This window comes from Filicampus tigris, chromosome 1 (assembly GCF_054856515.1).
Source record: "Filicampus tigris isolate MCC_2025a chromosome 1, RoL_Ftig_1.0, whole genome shotgun sequence".
Lineage (NCBI taxonomy): Eukaryota > Metazoa > Chordata > Actinopteri > Syngnathiformes > Syngnathidae > Filicampus > Filicampus tigris.
This window is the reverse complement of record NC_141217.1, coordinates 21,805,853-21,828,265: the sequence shown is the minus strand read 5'-3', so window position 1 is coordinate 21,828,265 and position 22,413 is coordinate 21,805,853. Positions and strand designations below refer to the sequence as shown.

The 22,413-nt window shown below is 37.7% G+C and overlaps 1 protein-coding gene across 3 annotated transcripts in view; it reads right to left on the bottom strand.

The window, feature by feature from the left end:
- plagl2 (pleiomorphic adenoma gene-like 2) overlaps positions 1-19,114 on the bottom strand; it is a 55,529-nt gene extending 36,415 nt beyond the window's left edge. For all 3 annotated transcript variants that reach the window (XM_086026426.1, XM_086026412.1, XM_086026419.1), the window contains exon 1: positions 18,886-19,114. The gene's annotated coding sequence lies outside the window, so the exon portion shown is untranslated. The remainder of the gene's footprint in view (positions 1-18,885) is intronic.
- Positions 19,115-22,413: the final 3,299 nt, after the last annotated feature.

The window sequence follows — 22,413 nt, the reverse complement described above, 5'->3', positions numbered from 1 at the left end:
AAGAGATGTTTGTAAGTAGAGGTACCACTGTATTTGACAAATACTTTGTATGCTTGGTATTCTTAATTTTCAGAGGCTGTCTAATTTGACCAATTGAAAGTCACAGAAAAACTCATAGAGGACCTCACACTATGCCTGATAGGGGTGTAATGGTACGCTAAATCACATTTCGGTTCGGTTCGGTTTCTTGGAAACTTCGGTTCGGTATATTTTCGGTACAAAAAACAGATGGTATTTTTTATTTTAAAATTTCATGGCAAAATACTGTCTATAGTATGTATGATAATTATTGATTTGTAGTGTCTCTTTAAATCATACACAGTACAAGAACATGATTACAATTACCTTTCAGTGCATATGTGACTAATTTGGTTCAAGGAAAGTATTAGACAGACTTCTAAATTAAATAAAGTAATATTAAGTGTGAGTCATTTTCAGAGGGTAATTTTTTTTGTAGTAATTTTAGTAATTTCTGAAATTCCCCCAAAATATTTCTGTACATTGTTTTAAGTGTCTTTCGTTATTTTGTGGGTTTTTTTGCTTTTAAATATTGTACTTTTAATTATGTAAATGGATTGAGTTCCCTTATATGAAACATGCTATACAGATGCCTTAAAGTAGTCTTAAATATCTCCACTTTCTGTTTGTTACTCTTCTTTTTTGTAGTTAAATATGTCTTAAATGATGCGCCTTGACTGGTACGTTTCATTTTGATCAAATTAAATTCATGATGAGCTTTATCATTATAATTCATGATTATATTTGCATGAATAATGATAGGTTAGGTGAATATTTAATTTCATTTTATGAATACTTCCATCCATCCATTATCGATACCGCTTATCCTCACAATGGTCACGGGCATGCTGGAGCCTATACCAGCTGTCTTCGGGCAGTAGGCGGGGGACACCCCTAATTGGGTGCCAGCCAATCGCAGGGCACACAGAGACAAACATCCGCACTCACAATCACACCTAGGGGCAATTTAGAGAGTCCAATCAACTTACCATGCATGTTTTTGGAATGTGGGAGGAAACCGGAGTACCCGGAGAAAACTTATTAGCACGGGGAGAACATGCAAACCCCACACAGGGAGGCCGGAGCCGGGATCGAACCTACGTCCTCTGAACTGTGAGGCGGACGTGCTAACCAGTCAACCACCGTGCCGCCCTCTTTATGAATACTTTATATATTAAATTATTTTTGGTTGATTTTTAAATGTTTTTTTTTTAGCTTCTTTGTAGAAAAACAAAACAAAACAAGAAAAACAACTTTTTTTTGCAACCAAATAAGTTCCGGGGGCTTAAGAATAAAAAAGGCAGAATGAGGCCATTGGTTTAAAGTAAATTATTTTAATCTAAAAAGGAAAATCTTTCTGTGACGCAGCACTGCGTCAACATGGTGGGGAGCGCTTGGAAATGGAAAGTGTACATAAAGCGCTGTATATTTTAAGTGCACTCCATTTACCATCTAGATCAAATGAGATTACCTATTTGTTGGACTATGATGTGCTTTTTGGCAAAAGTACAATCAGTAACCCGTTCGAGTTCTTTGGAACTTAATGTCTCTCTCTCTTTCTCAGAGAGATAGATAGATAGGCCTATATATATTTGGGGTGTAACGGTACACGTGGGTGTATTAATACGTTTCGGTATGGCATGTTCGGTTCGGTCCACTTTTTAGCGCGAGTTTATGCACGGGCGTTTGACTGTTGCAAGCGGGAGAGGATGGCAGCAGCACTAAATAGGAGCCAGGACGCCAGAAGCCGTGATAAATCATAAATGCATGGATAAATGGCATTATAATGGCATACGCAAACAACCCAGAGCTCCCTGTTCCCCCGTACACTGTAGTCTCTCGTTTGGGAACATTCTAGCTTTCCTGTTAAAATCGCTGATGGGGAAAGGTCCGTGTATAAGTCCCAAAGTTTTGTGCCGACATTGCTACATGAGATTGCCGGCTATGCTGTATTAAGCACGTCTAACATAATAGCACTTAAAACGACATCATCCGACTTTAAATGTTTCTTATTTTTAGCCAAAAACAAAGTACAACAGCTCTGTTCTACGTTCTCCGCTGCTTGTCACTAGCCGTACGATGCATTCATGAACCTCGGAAACATCACAACTCAGCAAAACACAAATCCGACCACCCAATTTGTTACAATATGCTGTTGATTTCAATGCCCAAAAAGTGTAAATAATTTCATAAAGACTTTAAAGTTACTGTATTTCATTATAAAGAGTTTTAATACAGTTAGCAATAATTGTAACTGTTATTTTATGTACTTTTTTTCATCACAAAAAGTGTATATGCACTGTAATGACAACTTGTCTTTAACTTGAATACTTGCTGTGTCATAGGCTGTTGCTGCTGAGTGTTTAAAGATTTCAGTGTCTTAATAATTTACAAAATTAAGAGATCTTTATTGTTAGTGTATTTTTTATTCTGGTGTAATTTCTTAGAATGTTACCCAAATGGTTCCCTTTTATTCTTTTTATTTATTTTTTTTTTTAAACATATACCATTTACTTGTCATCTTTTCAAAATATACATATATTTTTTTTAAAAATCAGTTTCTTTGTACCGAAAATATACGGACCTCCGAGCTTTGGCTTGTTTGCGTATGACATTATAATGCCATTTATCCATTCACTTATGATTTATCACGGCTTCTGGCATCCTGGCTCCTCTTTAGTGCCGCCGCCCTCCTCTCCCGAGTGCAACAGTCAATAGCGCCCGTGTGTACGCTTGCGCTAATAAGTGGACCGAACCGAACGCAAGTGGACCGAACCGAACATGCCATACCGAAACGTATTAATACACCCACGTGTACCGTTACACCCCTAATGCCTGAGCATGCGTACCTCACAAGAACTCAAGCAGCCTCAAACGAATGTCAAAAAACAGATGAACGAGAAGAAGACTACACAAGAAGTTAATGTGACGTAAGCACACTGAGATTCAAGTAGTAAGACTCGAATGTCACCATTCGCCTGCTCATTTTGGTAGACAGTTTTGGTGTTAACATCAACTGCAATTAATGTCCTTAAACACTTGTGTAATGATTAAGAACACAAATGCGTTACTTTGAAATTGCCTGTGGGAAACAAACACAAGCCCACTTAAAAAATGTTGTTGTGTAATAAAATCCCAGATTGAAAGGGTGAAAATGCAATATTGTAAAACTGATTTGACTCACACAAATTGTGGACTGAATGACAAAAAACACTATGTACACTACAAGAATGAGTACTAATAATTCTAAAAATAAAAATAATTGTAATGGAACAATACTCTATTTGTTCTTGCTAAAATATGTTCTCATAAAACTGCATTTTCATAATCATAGTACAGTAACATACTTTTGCCTCTAACATTTTTTTTTTAATGAATGTTTATCATAACTATAAAGCAGGATATTCTCGGATGGTGTTAAGGCCACAATTCAGTTTAATTTGCTGAAAACTAACATTTTAAAAAATGCGATTATCAAAGAACAAAAAGATTGTGACTAATTTGAACTAAAATAAAGTAATAGTTGGACCTCCATCGCATGATACGTTATACAAAACCTTTACAGTAATTTAATGGGAAACGTCAAGTCCAAATAATTTAGATCCGGACAAATGTATAAGTTTATAGCGTTAATGCTCTAAAACTTTATTTTTATAAAAACGTAATTGTTATAAAGGTCTACAATGTATATTTCAATTACTAACAAACTGAACCATTGTTTGTCAGAAATGCAATGAAAAGTACGCTGCAATTTGGAGAAATATTCATGCTTGTAGCCAATCAACATCTCTCCGAAATAATATTCAATAATCCTACTTTCTCTTTCTTTGTTAGCACTAAACATATGTAGTTACATACAAACTTTTTTTGAAGTAAAAAACACATTTCAAATACATTATTTTATGCTAATGCATCTTATGCTCCTTGTAAGTTTAACACAGGAATTACGTTGCGGCTGTTTTTGTTGTTGTTTTTCAGGTTAGGAAAACAATTAATTTTTTGGGGGTTGTTTTTTAACATTAATGTAGACATGATTAACTATGATTGATTGATTATCCATGATTGAAATTGTTTGTCTAATATTAAAGACTTTAAATTGAAAAAAATATTGTTTTGTGTACATACAGTAAATGTTTGATAATTTAAGTAAATGAATGAAATATACTAGTTAATCATAAAGCAAGTCTATCCCTTTATGTATTCTAACGAATTAAAGCCAAATAATGAATGAATTAAAGCCCGTTTTGTTTTGTTTTGTTTTGTTTTGTTTTGTTAGGTTTGTTTTGTTTTGTTTTGTTTTGTGTTTTTCAGCAACACAACATGAGCAAAGACCAGAATGGTGATGTGCAGATGTCCACCAAGGCCAAACAATCACAATTTGGATCAGCAGAAAAATTTTGGCTCTCAAAGAAAGTAATACACCACATTCAAATTTTGAACACATCTTTTTGAATTATTTCCATGCTATAAAAAATAACTGATACAGCTGAAAACACAACCCCCTCTATTTATAGAGGTAACAATGAAGCTTAAGTCAATTAACTTCTTTGAGTCTAGCCAATAAAGTGAGTATATATAGCCATGATTTGGTCTAATGCAGACAATGTAACCGAGACAACAATGTGCATGCTATGGTATGACAGTGGCGCTTTTCAATTTTACTGGCCAAAATGCTGTCTGGCAGTCAGTTTGTTGTGCTTTTTTTTTTTTGCACTTGGAGCAAAGTGACTGTGTAACAACAAATTATCTATGATTATAAAAGCAATAACAAAAGGAAAAAAGGCTCCTCAAAACAAACTGATTGTTGTAGGGGTTTTGACTTTGACATTTTTTAATCACTTATCTAACGTTTGGGTAACATCCAGGCTGTTCATTCAGCATAATCTATGAAGAAAAACATTTTTTATGTTTGTACAAGGGATAGAACAGAATTACATCAGCTTTGAGAAGTTGGGATACTTTCTGCTTAGTATAATATTCACATTGAAAGAAGAGTTCAGAACATTTAGGTAGAGCTGATCCCATTCACGGTAAAGTACAGTACATTGAGACAGATAATCGTTCACCTTCACATTGACACCGTCACTGAGTGGGAACTGAACACACATTTCCTGCACAAATGTCTGGCTAGTGCACCACTCTCCACCATCAATGGCTATTATGCTAGCCAGTTTAGAAACATATTTCAAAGCAAAATGATGAATGAAATAAATGATGATTCATTTTTGGCAATCTCTGAAATGTTCTAAAATATCTATCGTAGTATGTAATTGCAATTGCAAAATTAGTGAAGTATCCCTCTAAGTGTCGTAGTATTTAAATAGGATATTTCTAGGCTGAAGGTTAACAGATTACTGTATAGCTGTGAGAACTTCTTTAATGTTTTTCAGAAGCTCGTTTAAGTTGGGATTTATCTTTTTTCAAGGTCACTGTTGCGTATAAATGACACAAAATAGGTGTTCGCCCTGCATGTATCCCATAAATATTTTCAAGTATGATCAGAATTGTAACAGAGCTACGATGATGCCTATGCCAAAGGCAATGCAGTTGCGGTTGGACCAAGGTGTGAAACTTCACACCCAACACCAACATGGTGCTCACGGGCACCAGGTAGGCCCACATGAAGGACCACAAGCGTAGTCCACGTGCCTTCTCTAAAAATAGTTCGATGTAAACAGATATTTTATGCAAATAAAGTGCTGCATATCGAAATTCATCTCTGCCCTATACTGTTAAATCATTGTTGAGAATTATTTTGAAAAATCATTAGCATGATCAGTGTCTCCACATAGATTAAAATACATCCATTTTGTGTACCCTTGCGGCAGAAATTATTAATAACAATCTAAGATCTTTGCATTAATAAGTGCCTAAGAAGTAACTCTCAGTTTCAAAAACATTGGCGACGCCTGCTCCACACTCACTTATCTTAAGTTTTACGTATACATATATACACACAAGACACAGGTGTTAATTTCACCATGCACCCAATTATTGGGATGCCGTGTCACTGTGCAAAAGCACACACAGTAATGATCACCCAACATTTGCTGGGTTTTGTGCTCGGCTATGGCTATTTTGTGGGACCTCTGTAAAAGAGGCTACAGTGAAAATGCATCCAAACGTATTGGACAGAAACAATTGCTTTAAATACATCAAGACAACAGAATTCCGACTTTATGCTATTCCCTTTTATACAGGCTGTCCTGCCTCTGCTACCTCAAAAACTAGGAAATTGCCAGATCGCCTTTGTGCCCATTTAAATGTTTCATTCGGTGTCACCGATAGTCTCACTAGTAAAAAAAAATTTTTTTTAAGGAAAAAAAAGACTGATGAGTTAGTATGAAGGGCCTATTATTTGAGGAATTCCATCTAATGATAGTCATACCATTAGTCCCTACTTTTGGTTTCTTTCACTTCCACTCTCAATCCAGTGACATTGACTCATACCGTGAGCTCTTCCTCCATGCCCACGTCAGTCTGAGTTTAAACCTGTCCTAACCTCTTCGAACTTTAGGGCCTAAAGTAGCGCTGCACTTAGAGCAAGCAGCCTATTAATAAATGTGCTGCAGACAGCCTGGCGGAAGTGGCCTCGGGGTGTAAACTTAGCCTAGGAAGAGAGGGATGCATGAAGGACCAAACACAGAAGCACTGGATGGATTGACTTCAAATATGTGGAAATGGACTAAAACATGTTGATGACTTGGTCATTAGTGGAGCTATGACTTGCAAACGGGTGATGATTTTCCTGTAAATTACCAGAAGGTTTTTGGGTAAATTCATACTGTAATTTAAACTGAAGAAATTTGGAAAATTTTCCAAATTGGAAGCTTTATATAGGAATTATAAGAATTAATTGGCAATTGAGGATAATTTAATTTGAAGATATCTAATTTAAGCATAAATATAAACATTTTGTTTTGTATTCCTACGAGTTCCCCTTAATTCCCAATATTTCTCAAAGAAAGCTCCCAACTTTCCAAATTCACAGACTTTTACAACCATTCTCGGCTATATCCATCCATCCATCAATTCTCAACCGCTTATCCCATTCAGGGTCCTGTGTCAGTTGGAGCCTACCCCAGATAATTGAGAGGCAGGGTACACCTTGGACAGGTCAATCACAGGCATAGACAAACAACCATAGCACATCGTTTAAATTTAATGATTTACTGCACAAGCACTTTCATCCTGCCTGCTTGAGTGATTGGTAACGACAAATATGTATTCAATCCATCCTTTCTTCACCCTCACCCCTCAATGGCAGCCACATTGGCCTGGGCAATGACTGAACATCCGGAGTATGTAGATTGGGGTAAACCAAGGGTGCCGCTTGATGGATGCATGTACGTTCTGAAAAGCCACAGCTGCCTGGCTTTTCCTAGAAACAGAGCCACAAAGAAAAGTGGCAGTATGTGCTTCAAGCATCTAGCATCCTCTTACTATTTCTGACTAGCATACTGCAGGGTCCGGCAGAATGTATGCTGCACCAAAAAAAAAAAAAAAAAAAAAAAAAAGAACATCTGTGGTGTTGTGAAGGGTTGTGAGCATGTGTATTGTTGATTTATGCATCTTAGTAATTAAATGGTTGCCTTTCCTTTGAGAAAACTATTGCACTTCTCCAAAAGTATCATACTAATCCACAAAATAATCAAAAAGTTTATGTGATTCATTACAAGCTTCACAACTGAAGCCAATTTGAGCTGGCAAACATTCACTGGAACAGAATTGATCAGTCACATTACTGATTTATATAACTACCGGTACATGTTGCTCGACAGTTTTGTGTACAATATTCATTTGATTATTTGTGTGTCCAAATATGCAAGTAACACCCACCATGCTGTCTCCTTGGCAACTTCAGACAGAGGGGCTCTGCTGCGCCACAGAAGAGAGAAAGGACAGAGAGAAGTGGCAGGAAACACACAGTGAGGATATTACACTAGCCCCTTACACACTGGCCACAACATGAGATTTCCCCCTTTTTCAATTAATTTCATAAATATCTGTATGAAAAACACATCTAGACCACAAATATAAAACTTTTTTTGTTTTAATTATTATTTTTTTAAACAATCCAGTGAAAATTCCACTAATTACAGTGGTACCTCTACTTACGAACGTCTCTAAATAGAAACACCTCAACAGGAAAATATTGCCTCTTGTTACGAAAGAAATTTCAAGATACGAAAGGTAAAAATACAGTATGGGCTTCCACTCGCAGCTCCGGAGTTTCCTGAACGCAACATGCTCATAGCTGGTCTGCCATTGGCTAGCCTAGCATCTTCCTGGCATCCCATTGGCTAAGAGGGACCTCTACCGTATGTGTCTATGTGTGCAGATAGACAGGTAGGTAGATAGATATGTGATAGATATGTCTATGCAGCGTCCTCGTCATTCGCCCCTCGGGCCATGAGGTGTTCCCATAGTTTGACGTGAATTAGAAACGAGGAAAAGAAAAAAAGGGGAAAATGGTTTTGTTGTCCATACAAACGAAGCGGTCATAGAAAAGTATAAAAAGGGGATGCGTTTGGTTGATCTCGCCAAAGAATATGACCGTAATGTATCGACAGTCGCCACGTTATTAAATCAGTTCTTTACAAAACGCCAGGCAAAAACCACTTCTGAGAGAAAACATGAACCAAAGAGGGCAAAACGCGATGAGGACAGCAATTAAAAGGTAAACGACCATCATTTTTATTCCTTACTCTATTCTTTGTTTTTTACATTATGCACAACTCTTATTTATTGTGCAATAATCTAATCGTAACATGTATTTGTTACATGTTTTGATGCATTTTTATGCTTTATAAAACACTTATGTCTCAATATTGGGGGGCTTGGAATGGATTGGGGCATTTACATGGAAAACGCGTCTCTACTTACAAAATTTTCTACAAAATTTCTTCCAGAACTAATTAATTTCGTAAGTAGAGGTACCACTGTACAGACGCATGATAGCAAGACCGTCTCCAGTTGCGCACGTTACATGCACATCGTATGCAATGGGATATCTTGCAGTTTACCTGTATAAACACACTTTGCGCGCACCAATGTCATACACGGACCCCACCGAGTCAATTTCATCAATGGGGGGGTTGTCAAAATATGACAAAATGGATGGATGGATGGTTTAGGCCATTATTTTAAGAGGGTAACAGTATCTTACAGATGACCTGAACAAAATATATCCAACTCCTAAATCTAATGCAATTGTGTCATTTCCAAAGACAAAAATTGTTTGTAAAACCTGCTGACTTTAAGCTACCTTAGGTTGTCAAATTATGATTGGAGTTGTACAGTATTTAATATACTGTACATATAGCAAATGCACATTTCAAACTTACTTATTTCATAAATCCCTCATGCTAGGAGGTGCACAACTTAACTCAACACAATTCAATTTTATTTATAGAGTACTTTAAAAAACACTTGAAACAAAGGCACATAGATTTTTTTTAAAATGTAATAAAAACAGAACTAGGATAAGTGAAAGACAGTGATCATTAGCCACCAAATAGGAGTCCGATAGTGCGATGCTGCAAATAAATAAACAAGCAGCCACAAACATAACCTCATTAGTGGAGGTCAAACATATTTTACAATTCTGACTGTCCCATGACACAGAATACACGCGTGTAAACACTCAAACCAAGTATGTTCACAACTCAAGTAAACAAGCTCAGTCTGGGATGCATTCGCTGCTTCTGCAGAGCAGCGTACTCTATTTCACTTCTTCATAAACGTCCCGTGTGTGACACACTCGTGAGAAAACAACAAACACCAACAATCCTCTTGCAGCCCTTCAGTGAAAAAAACACCCATTCTCACATGAACCCGTTGTCCTTTCTTCCCTTGGCCATCTCCTCTGCTCCGCTCCCCCTCCCCACCCCTTCTTCTTTCCTGGCCCATCCTGGCTCGCAGAAGGTGAAGCAGTACAAAGAAAAGGGATTGCAGCTTTTCCGATTCTTCCCTGGTTATTAACTGCCATTTGTCCCCACAGAGGGCTCTCCTTTCCATTAACCCAACTGATGCTCTTTTCTCATGGTAATCAGCCTGCTGTTGCCTCCTCCACCAGCAACACCGCCGCTGCCCACAGTGAGAGCAAAGAATTGTGGGGGATTTTTCAAAGACGAAGACCTCCATCCAGCTCAAAAGCAGCTACATCTTACACATGAACACGCACACACGTACATGCATTAGCACATCTGCCACACACAATCCACAAACACGGGTGAGTATCAAAAATGTCCGCCTTACAAGCTTGCAAAGTTCCACCTCCGACCACATGAGGCAGGCTAGCACATGAGGCAACAGAATTAACTGAAATTTACAGTAGATGTTTGTAGATGTACATGTTCTGTTGTGCCAAACAGTAAACACAGGTTACCATTTGCTGTTAAGATAGTTAAAAAAAAGACATTAAAAAAATCTGATACATTACACAAAGGGCAAAAAAAAAAAAAAATTGGAATTGACATGCAGTATGACCATAGCCTAGCCTACATTCAAGCATCTGTTGTGCTTGAATGTTGCTTGTTGTATTTCAACCACACCTTCGTATAACAAATAGTTGATGTTAGGGCTGCTCCATTATGAAAAAAATATTAATCAAAATTATTTTGGTAAAAATTGAAATCATGATTATTCAAACCATTATTTATTTTTTGCTACAAAACAAGAACAGGTTTGAACATGTAAAAAATATTAAGACAAAATTCTTTGAAACCAAACAACATTTATTAATTTTTTTTTTAATTAAAGTGCAAATGTATTAATTAAAATATGGTTTCCTTTTATAAACAAATGAGTTAACTTGCTATGCACTTATAAATTGTCAAAGTAGTAAACTGCTTGGAGTAAAATGCCAATTTTGACAGAGTAACAGACATGCTATTTATCTATACATTTAGACCTTTGTCTGGAGTCTTTTTTATTTTATTTTTAAAGTAATATTTACACATAGTAAACAAAGTTAAAGTAATTTGCTTCTGATAAATTATAAATGTAATATGCTGATTGGGTCAAACTAATTTGAATGTTGACTGTTACATACTAGTACGTAATCTATACAATACTTCTAAATTACAGTAGGCCATACATAAACTGTATTACAATATACTGACCAATACTATGTTTGCAAATTGCATTTGAAGCAATTTGATACAAAAATGAACACGAAAAATTTGACTTCATATTATAGACTACACAAGAAATTGAACTTAAGTCACAGTAATAATGTTTAGCATGGTTTCTATTTTTGTGCTAGTAAAAGTAGTGTATATTTGCATAAGATATGTTATTTAAAATAAATCCCTCGTGCCGATTGCGAAGTGGAGTCTGTGCCCTAAAGATTTGGAAGCCTTGTCCGGGCAATAGATTCTGTTATCTTTTTGTGTCCCTCCGATGTAGATGGGTCGGGATTGCTGCGTACAAGGTTTCAAAGACTGAGATTTGCGTTGTGGACAACGCTAAATCTAACTCGATGTTTTCTTGCTTTGGTGTATCAAAACATCATCGTAAACCAAACGATGGTTGAATAGATTCGTTGTGTTGCCGGTGGATGCAGAGACAACTTGCACTTTATACGTCTTTGCTCGCCGTCTTCCACGGCAAACCCAAAATATAACCAAATAAGCGATTTCAACTTGCCTTGCTTGTTTACAAGTCGTTCCTGTGACGGGTCTTGTGCCATTTTTAGGTCTGTTACTCTGTTAAAACATTGAGTAGGAGCGTGTGCAGTGTGACTTGCGGGGTGCAGGCTGACTGGCTGGCTAGCTAGCTAGCTAGCTTGGAGAGGGCGGCGCGGCGGAGTAACTCGTGTGCGCATGCCTCAAAACAACACAAAATTAGTATTAATAATCGTTTTTTTTTACGATTATGACACTTTTGTAATCGTGTAGTGTAATAATCGAAATCGTAATTGAATTCCGGTTAATTGCATAGCCCTAGTTGATGTCATCGTAGAATTCCACGGATTCTTGAACTGGTGTTCTGAAATTCCTTCCTACCCGTCGAGACATTCTACCAGTACCCAGTGCCCTTGCACTGACGCCGTTAAGTGTTTTTGTGTGAATTTTGTAACTCTTTGTCCTACATGTCGTACGTTCGGTTGAAAGCGGTGAGTACTTACTATTTTCGTTTTTATTGAGTCTTATTTAACTTTTTCATTGCCTCAAAAATACTTTTGGCTCGTGTTTTCCGTCATAGCTTTTAAGCACTGTGTGTTTTCCTGTGGTAGCTTTTGATCATAATGTTGATCTGTTGACCACAGTCACCACGTAGTGTATGTAATTGTCAGGATGTCCTCTCTGCCTGCGCCTCCGTGTAAGTATATTCTTAAGGAATTTTTTAAAGTTCTACCTAACAGTCTGCATCCAAACAAAAAAAGCTGAAGGCGCACGGTAGTCAAATCGGCCTTCGGTAGGAAGTTTTGCAAGGCAAGGACAAGGCAAGGCACAAAGATGGAGGAAATTTTTATGATTACAATTTATTTTAATTTCACATCGGAAACACTTTCTGTATGAAAAAGTAAATTTTTTTTCCCTCCAAGCGGTATCTATTGAAACTGCAGGAACAGTGCCTCTTGCCCATAATTAAAGATGGGCACTGGAATAAGAACTCTTCATGTGGCTCCATGACATGTAATGAAACTGGACCATCGTATTACTACAATTCATGGGGGAATTATTGATATTACAAAATAAAAATGATGTTACTCAGGCCTGTAAGAATTGTAAGAACGCACAGTGTAACCTCTGAAGTTAAACACAGTCCATTCTGCTAAAGAGGTCATCCTATAATATATTAAAATTTGGAAATTATTTTTCTCGTAGAAAATAACCTGTTCTAGCATCACAGTATCGCCATCATAAAACATTCTTACAGAGAAAGTCAAGTGAAAAATTTGCTTCAAAATAATATGTTCTATGCACCGCCACTAGTCTAAACATGACATTCTGATTACCGTAATTTCCGGACTACAAAACATACCTGATTAAAAGAAAATTTTGCCATCAAAACACATTTGTACATATATTGGCCACTTTGTATTAATAGCCCTGCATCTCCACTTTAGAACTAGTGGTAGACCGATTATTGGCCGGGATGATTATCGGGCCCGATATTTGGCAGAATGGAGATTGTCTGCAATGGCCATTTTTTTATAAATCCAACGACTGATAAGCGATCAATTTAAAACAGGGTCATTTTGCCTCTGATGCAGCTGAGCGCGTCACTGTCTGTTATGGAGCCTCAGTCTAGCATTGTCCCGCCTATAGCAGTATCTGTTTTGGCTAGTCATGCAGTGCTACAGCCAATCAGTAGTGAAAGTCATATATGAGTTCATCGACAGTGGCCCCACACGCAGCGGAGAGATACATGCTGCGAAAGCAAGTTAAAGGAGACTCCACCAAAGTTTTAATCATGAAAAGCACATTTAATTACCTTGAGTATTAAATGCGCTATACGAATAAAGCTGCATTGCCTTGCCTTGGAACAAGGTTGCTGATCATATCGATATAGAAATAGGATAACCTGCACTAGCGCCATAGGCTAAACCCCGCTAGCCTCCCAGGCTAACCTATGCTCGTAGAGTGTGGGGAGCATTTTGCTCGCAGGCTAACACCTAGCTAGCTGCTATATCAACATCAACCACTTTGGGGAGGGATCACCTGCATCTTCACTTAAATAATCCATGTTTCTTTCAACACCGATTGATCACCCTGATAGAAGGAGAGTAAAATTCAGTGAATGTTTAGCAAGGAAGCACGTTGAAGGGATGGTGAGAGAATAGTGTGCCCGTGTGTGTATGTGTGCGTACATAACCGACGAGAATCTGCAGAAGCTGATAGCAGTCCACCGCAATAATGTCTATTAAGTTATTTTACTCTACCTTTTTCTGTGTTGATTGAGAGATCGAAGCAGCCGAAACTATGGGTAAATCTATTAATGGCTTGAAGCTCGTCAATAAAAATTCATAATTAAACCACGTGGGGGTGGCATGGCTCAGAGATAGAGCGGTCATCTTCCAACCCAGAGGTTGTGGGTTTGATCCCCGACCCTTGTAACCATGTCAAAGTATCCTTGAGCAAGATACTGAACCCCAAGTTGCTCGTGATCCTGTGTCATCAGTAAGTAAATGCAGTTAGTGTGAAGCACTTTGAGTGCCTTAATAGGTGGAAAAGCGCGATACAAGTGAAGGACCAGAAACCCTTGAGGAGTAACGACGACAACAAAGACACTGTCTTGTGAGGAAAACTCACTTACATTTCCTTATTTTGTAGCTGCAGGCCTCAACGTGAGTGAAGCGAGTTAGAGCAACTCTCACGTCCCTCATCTTTGTGCACCTCCACATACAGTAGAGGTATACCACGTCAACATTTTTGGGTACTATTATTGTTTTCCCTTGGATGCCATCGACCAATAACCTTATGAAGTCATGCTGCTTGCTTTGAATATCTTGCAGATTAGACAGCTGTCTTAACTACATTGCCTTCACATCAGGAGATTGGGCACCTTTATGGAAATGACTACAAGTTTCACATGCTGTTGACAGGCCAGAGCAAGTATGTGCACATACGTGCATGCATATGACTACCATATATGACTGCATTTGCAATAGACCAAACCTCCTCTATTCACAAGGGAAAGGGGCTGAGTCTTATACTGCCAATAGCCAAAATATGTCAGCAATTGATAGCAACACTAAAATGTTTAGAATTGCTCACATTAATAATCAAATCATAAATATACCACAAACAATGATTCAAAAACACTTACTTTAATTTAATTTCAAACTCATCTTGGTCTTACCCTTAAAAAATGGAATACAGAATATTTGATTCCCAAAAAAAGCACTGGAATCGAGCATATATTTGCCTTTGCAACCTAGAAAAATATCAATTGTCAAACAACAATGTCGTTGTCGTTTGTAAGATTAAACTTTTTAATAGCTGCAGCAAAAATCCGAATTGAACATTAAGACCTGCGGTGTTGACCTAGCCATAGTCTGGCTCGTCCTTGGGGCCTCCTGCCTGTGGGACATGTGTGTTATTAATTCTGTCTGTCTCATTTGTCTGAATTTTGTGGCACAATTTTATATTTAAATACCATGCATCACGAAAAAACACCCGCATGTACAGATTCTGCCAATCAGAGCATCGTTTTGCCAGCCGCTGGACGCACAGTGCGCTGCTTGCCCATCTGATCATTTGGGGGTTTCCCGTGCTGTAATTTAATGTTATGCACTGCAATTCCAAAACAGCTACCAAGGTATACAAAAGAAGAAACACAAACAGACAGCAGCCATGGTTAATGCACAGTCGTATTTTATGCTCAATAGGCAGAACCTTTTCAGTGGCAGGGTTTTTCCTACATTCAAAATTGCGAAGCCGCCGCCTCGAGCTAATTGTGTGCCCGCCTCCAACCAGAGCGATTGATATTGCTCAACACAGCATGATTGATCGTCCCTCTGCGGCAGCAGCAGCAGCATATTTTAACTGCAGTTGCAGCAATCACCATTATAGAGGCGCTATATCAGGCCTGGCCAACCCGCGTCTTTGCCCGGTTTCTTGTGGCTCTTAATGCCCTTTACACTGAGAGCTTGCAGAACGCCGTTGTCAACCCCATTCGTGTGTATGTGGTGAGGGGCGGCACAACAGAATGGAGCATTGCTGGGCGGCATTGTGCATACTCAGGTGTCTGCCACAATGGCAAATCCCCTCAGATTGAAACATATTGTACTTGGCGGCAGCGCCGTCGTGACTTCAGAAAGCATTTCCAATAGGAGAGGGGCTGGCAAGCGATTTACTGCTATTTTAGCGGCATGATGACTATGGAAGAAGCCTTGATAAATAAAGTACATTTACTGTATTAACACTGAAAGATACATCTTGTCTCCTCTTGATTTTCCTTTTCTAAAATGAGCAAACACTCTTTAGTAACAATGAAATATACATTTTTCAAACCAGTAGGAAAAGCCTCACTTTAGTTCCTGGTCGGCTGCTACGTCAGCTCTTCCAAATATGGTCATGCTGTTGCACGCCTGATAAAGGGCTTGTCTGAGCGCGGCGATTGAACAGATTACATTCGGCAAGCTAGGTACCAGCTTCGTGCATCTCACGCGTGCACTTTGACGCAAATGAGATGGAGGGAAAACACATTGAGTAGTGTTGCCTACAAAGTTCACTTTCAAAATTGGAGGGAAAAAAAATCAGAGCATAATAGAAATATGAAGTTCAACACAGGACGTTTTACACAGTTTTTATTCAATGTACTGTAATGGCAACCCCACTAAAAAAACAAATAACAAAAACAAAACAACAACAGCAGCACAAATACACAGCAAAGCTAGCCTATTTTGTGAGCTCATGTGCTGGTCTATTTTATGTGCGCCCATATGTATTATGTGGCTCTTTGCTGTAACACTTTAAAAATTGTGGCTCCACTTTTAATAAATGAATGCTTTAATGTGTTAATGGTGATTCTTATTGGAACTCTTAACTAAAAGTATGTTCCCTGTAAAAGAAAGCGAGTCAGTTGAATTTACAGAATACATGCACTTCACGGCACATGGGCACAGCATGCTACCATCTCTGTCTCAATCTGAGCCAGGAAAAACCCTGAGTGGTCAATTTCAACACATGATCACGATGATCAACACACAATGATCAAGTTCGTCAATTTTTTTAAAATAAGACACCATTATTTCGGCGTTGAAATGGGAATGTACTGTATTACGGCAGCTTCATTATCATCATCGTCATTGTCGGGAGTCCGCTTTGTTGTGTTGTTTGTACATATTTTTGTTATTTATTGATCTTGCCCTTTGAATATGCACGTTTAAATGTGTTTGCATCGTTTTAAAAGTGTGTTTAAAGCAGCAGCAAATCTAGGTCCAGAAAGTAAAAACCCTCCCACAGTTTGGCTTTAGCCACAGATGATTCTACTCAAAGCTGGGCATTCGTCTATGCTTTTAGTCCGAGTTCCCGTCTATATTTCAGACCAGCATGGTCGGTCCAAATCAGCTAAATGGAGTCGAGAACGGACTTTGCCGGTAACACATCACACTCGCTCCTGACATGCAGCTAAACAAATAAAAAATAAAACTGTGTTGTATACCTTTCACTCCCACAGATGCAATGGCATGTGCCCCATTTTGTTTTTATTTCACCGATCAACACGCTGTGTGTGTATGTGAGTCTGTTGTTTTTATTTGATATTTTTTTATTTGGCGGCGTGTCTGCTTGTGCGGCGCCTGCGTGTGACGTGAAAATTATGTTCCATCAAATAATGCCCGGAAGTTAAAAACAGATGACGATGCCCAGCACTGCTTCTACCTCCGGCAGGTAAATGGGCTCAGTTGATTAGAAGCACCTGTGGCTCAAGACAAACAGTGACAGGGTTTTTACTTTCGGTACCAGAATTTCCCATCTTCTAAAGACATTTAAAAGAAATGTAAGTGCAGCAAATTCTATATTGTATTTCTTTATTATGGTGTTGTAGAACGTAACCCCTGCAATTAGGGGTATCTACTGTACTCTACTTCCTTGACACCAATTACCACTTTGCTACTTTGACGCCATCTTGTGACATCTTCGGGCGTTTCAGAAAGACCACAAAAATTACTAATAGGTGAGTTTTTCAGCAAAGAGCTAGGATAGGTTCCACAGACAAAATTGTGAAGAGAACATGTGAGTAACCACGAACAAGCTAGGATTTACTGTACTGTAGTGAAATACATAGCCCTAATAACGAATGTATAACTTAAGTATTGTCATTACTCCCAAAAACTCAAGTAACATAATGGTATTTTATTTTACAGCATCAATAATTGCCACAGGAATGGACAGTATATTTCCATATCCATAATGACTTATGGAATGATTATACTGTATACGAATATATAGTAATTTGCAAATATGAACAAATAGAGATCAGCCAAAGTCCTGGAAAAGACCGTGTTCAACCTTTGGGAATCCTTTATTATTATTATTATTATTATTATTATTATTATTACTATTATTATTATTATTATTTGTAAAGTCTACATTTAAGTGGTTGCGGTAAGAACGTAACAGTGCCAAATTATTAGCAACATCTCAGTATAATGCCGTGCAGTTGTACACATATGCAAACTACAAAAATAAACATGTAACACTGATACAATAATACTGTATATAAGTACCGTACTGTTTTAGACACCCTCCACTTGTTCTACTTCCAAGGAAAAACACACAGTCACGCACACGCGCATGCACGCGCAGGCCAAAGGAACAAAAACATCCGAGGAGCCACAAACATGACACAAGCCACGAGGAGGACAGCTACATATGTGTGGTCCACACAGCTCCAACCTTAATGAGCAACGTGACAAGTGAACGCACCATCACCACAAAATAAAACAAACACTTTAATACACTGCCACCAACGAGCCTCAATTAAAATCCACTTTCAACACACTATTACACTCTCCCATAATCTCGAAAACACACGGAGGGACTTTATATTCCCAGAATGGCCTGAAACTCAACAACTTGATCGAAAATAACAATAATAAAAGGGCCCTAGCAACGTGCCCAAAACTGTCGCGATCACTTTTTAGCAACTATTTGAAGCGCTGTTAAATGTCTAGTCACACTCACACACACAAAAATACGCCACAAATGACGCAAAGGCCAATGGCGCTTATTTAGTAATACCAACACATCCATAACAAGGCAAGCGTCGCGCAAAACGAAGTGCACGTCAGCTGGACGCCGTCAAAAGTTGCGTAAAAGCTGTCCCAAACACGCACAATCACAACAACGTGCAAACACAATATGCGAAGGAGGGGGAAAGGGGAAAAAAAGAAGCAGTTTTACCTACCAAAAAGTTTCCAGCACTGCATTAGTCAACTTTCACTTGGAGCCCCGGTGGTAAGCGTCCATCCCGAGTAGAAAGCCACCGTGGGAGAGACCCACGCCGCCAACTCCACGCACTCTCTTCGATGTCTTCTTTGCTTGTTTAAAAAATAATTTTAAACGACTTTCCCCCTCGTAACAATTTAGATATTCGGGGCCTGGGAGTGAGTGTGTGTGGCTCTCCTCAGGCTGCAACCGAGTTAGGGGGCGGTAAGCATTGTGGGAGTGTGACGTCAGGCCACTTTCACAAACTTTTTTTTCACTCAGGGACAGATTACTGTGTTGTTGTTTTTTAACACCCACCGGCAGCCAGGCTCTCAGCGGTTAAAACACCTGCACATTGTCTCCAAATTCTTTTTTAAGCAATATATTTGTAATAAATCGATAGGTTTGAAACTCAACACAAAATTAAAATTAATTTTAGAAATCCCTTGACTTCAGAACGCAGCCAATCCACACCAATGCATTTTGAAATATTCCAAGTATTACGCTCTTTTAGCCATTATACAATCATCACTGCCCAATGACAAGCATGTCCAGTGTTTCCAAATTATGAACAAATTATCACCATGTGCGTCAGATAAAAATAAAAAGTTGACATTTGCTTATATGCATGCTTTTTAATGGCAATGACGTTTCTTACCCACATTTTGTTTATATGTACTGTATATACACGTGTGAATGAAACACCTGCCACATTTAACATAATTACGGATTTATTATAGTACAACTTTATAAATGCATGTTTCATAATTCAAAATAAAGAAAATGTGTAATTAACAGCTATTATAAAAACATGGAGTCTTACGTTTAACTTCAACTGAAAACATATTTTAACTCCATGCAAATCATTCACCCGCACATTGTTTTTGCATTGTGTGTTATATGGCTTGCTATTTTCAGAACGGATCAATAAATGAGCAAAATAAATAGATACTCACTTTGGCTAAATTCGGAGTGTAGCAAAATCACAATAAATAGTGTAAAATTGCTAGCGTTGCCATTTGAGTGGAATGCACTGACATATCTGGGATTATTGGATGAAAAAAAAGTCACATAAGCATAGGGACATTATAATAATAATCACATGTATTTATATCGATATTTTAAGGATTTCACATCTTAGGGCTCTTATGTTTACGTTTTAATGGGTAGTAATGAGTAATTAATTAAGTAAAATTAATAAACGTGCTGAGCCCACGTTTGTCCCACTTAAAATTATTGTAGTTCTTCAGTGTGCCCGTGCTTGCGTCGTGCGACTTGTGTTGTAGAGGGGGTGAAAGAATTACTTCCAGGGCACATCGAACTCGTTTCCTCGTCCCCCCCTCCTCCCCGAAGCCCACCATAGACTGATGGAGCCCGCAGGGGGAACATGTTTGTGCAGCCAGGGAGCGTGGGGGTGGGGGAATCAACCGTGATGCCTTCATGCTCCTCAAGTCATACCCTAAAATGTCTTTTAATAATTATAAAGATCCGTTATTTCAAGCATTTTTATGAACACTTCCACCAAAATGTGTTTTATATGTTCACATTTTCAAATTGTCTCGCACATTGAACATGAATAAAGTCAATATTCTGTGTGTTTAGAATCTCATTTGATTCTCAATACTTTGGTATTATTTTTTTAATTGTGTGTTAAACCCAAATATTTACTATTTGACACCTTAATATTTATTCCAGTTATAATCCGAATAATCGATATATTCGTTTCATTTTTGGCTGATTGTCACCCCTTTCTTTTCGAAAGAATATGAAAAATAGCATATTTCCGACTGTTACTGAAGGCACCGGAGGCCTCTTTCTCTAATGGACACGCCCCCAAAGCGCAACAGCCGTATACCTGGTGTTGGCAACTAACGCCTGCTTTTTCTGGTAAATGAGTGAGTGAAAACAGTGACCGTAGTCACTATTTTGGACTTAAAATATACAATAATCGTTTTAATAGACATGTTCTGTATTTCTGCTTATGAAGGATTTGCTGACTTTGCTGTTGTTGTTGTTGTTGTTTTTAAATTGGAAGTCGTGCAAAGTGTTCGTTCCGTTCCGGTATAATATAAAAGAGGAGAAAATCAAATGAAAAGGCATCTTCAATTACCACAGTGATGCTGTAATGGTGTTTCAGCAATTTTGAGGAAGTTAGTTTGATTTTTATTTTAATTTCGCATCAAAAAGATTTTTTTTTTTTAAGTGATTTTGCCTAAATACAAATTAAGAACAATTTAAAGTTGAACATAGGATGGAATCTATGTTCGATTGTGCCTCAATGAGAAAATTTTGCACTCAAAAGATTTTTATCGAATTAGATCATTATTACAACATTTTAAAAAGTTAATATTAACAAAAAATGTATACTAAGGAAATCAAATCATTCATACAAAATGTAAAGTGTGTGAAATAAATGTTGAAATGTTCAAATGACAAATAAAACTGTATTACTCATTTCAAGAACTCAATATAATGACATCACCATTTGATGTTTATCCTTAAATGCCTTTTTGGAATACGTTTAACTGTATTAAATTATTTTAAAACAAAATAGTTGAAGAGGAACATTTCTGATATGAGAGGAATTCCACAAAAACTTTAAAAACATGATAGTGCTGATACATTTGGCTAACGAAACGTCAAATATATTGTCTAAAATTTGCAAAGGTTTGCAGAGGTAAATGACATACAATTAAATCCTGGGTCTGATTTCTACTTCTAGTCCTGTTGCACATGCTCATTTTCATTTGGCCAAGCAATCCTCGACGACTACATTATTCTGACACCATAAAAAAATATACACCTCCTCTAGATGAGAAATTAAGGAAAATGTTGTAAAATTGCAAGCTCCCCAGTTTGATCATTGACTGCAAAGTTTCAAATTATTTCAAATAGTTTTCTCTTGTATTTTTTTTTTTTTTTTATAATATCCTCCTATGGTGGAGATAACAAACAACTATTCTGGACAAGAATAGTTGGCAGTGAAAGAAAGGAATATTTTGTTTTTAATTGCAATGCTGATAGGTCCTCAAGGTGAAACTTCCATTCTGCTGAACAGTATATTGTATGTGTGTTGCGCACAAAGAACCATATCACAAACACGTAGGCGTGCTGAAAGAGATGTCAGAGTGCGGAGGAATTCAAGGTGTCCAAGTAGTGCTGCATTTCCTGAGTTATAGTGAATATATAAGTGTATAAAAAACACAATGTCCAGAATTTTGTCAATTTTATTTCATCAAGTGTTTGCACAAAATAACAGCATCTGGATGCAAATAGATTTTTTTATTTAAGTAAGAGGCTATTCTACTTGTAAAATCTATCTTTGTCCAGATAATCTTATTTCATGCAACCACTTGATGAAATTAAATTAAATAAATCATTATTTTCAGTGCAGTTGTTTTTTTTTCTTGTCCACTCTAGGACTCGAACGATCACCCTTTGGTTTCAAAGCCCAAGTATAATCACTGTCCCGAAAAGAAGACAGGCTGTATATTTATATTAGTTTTAG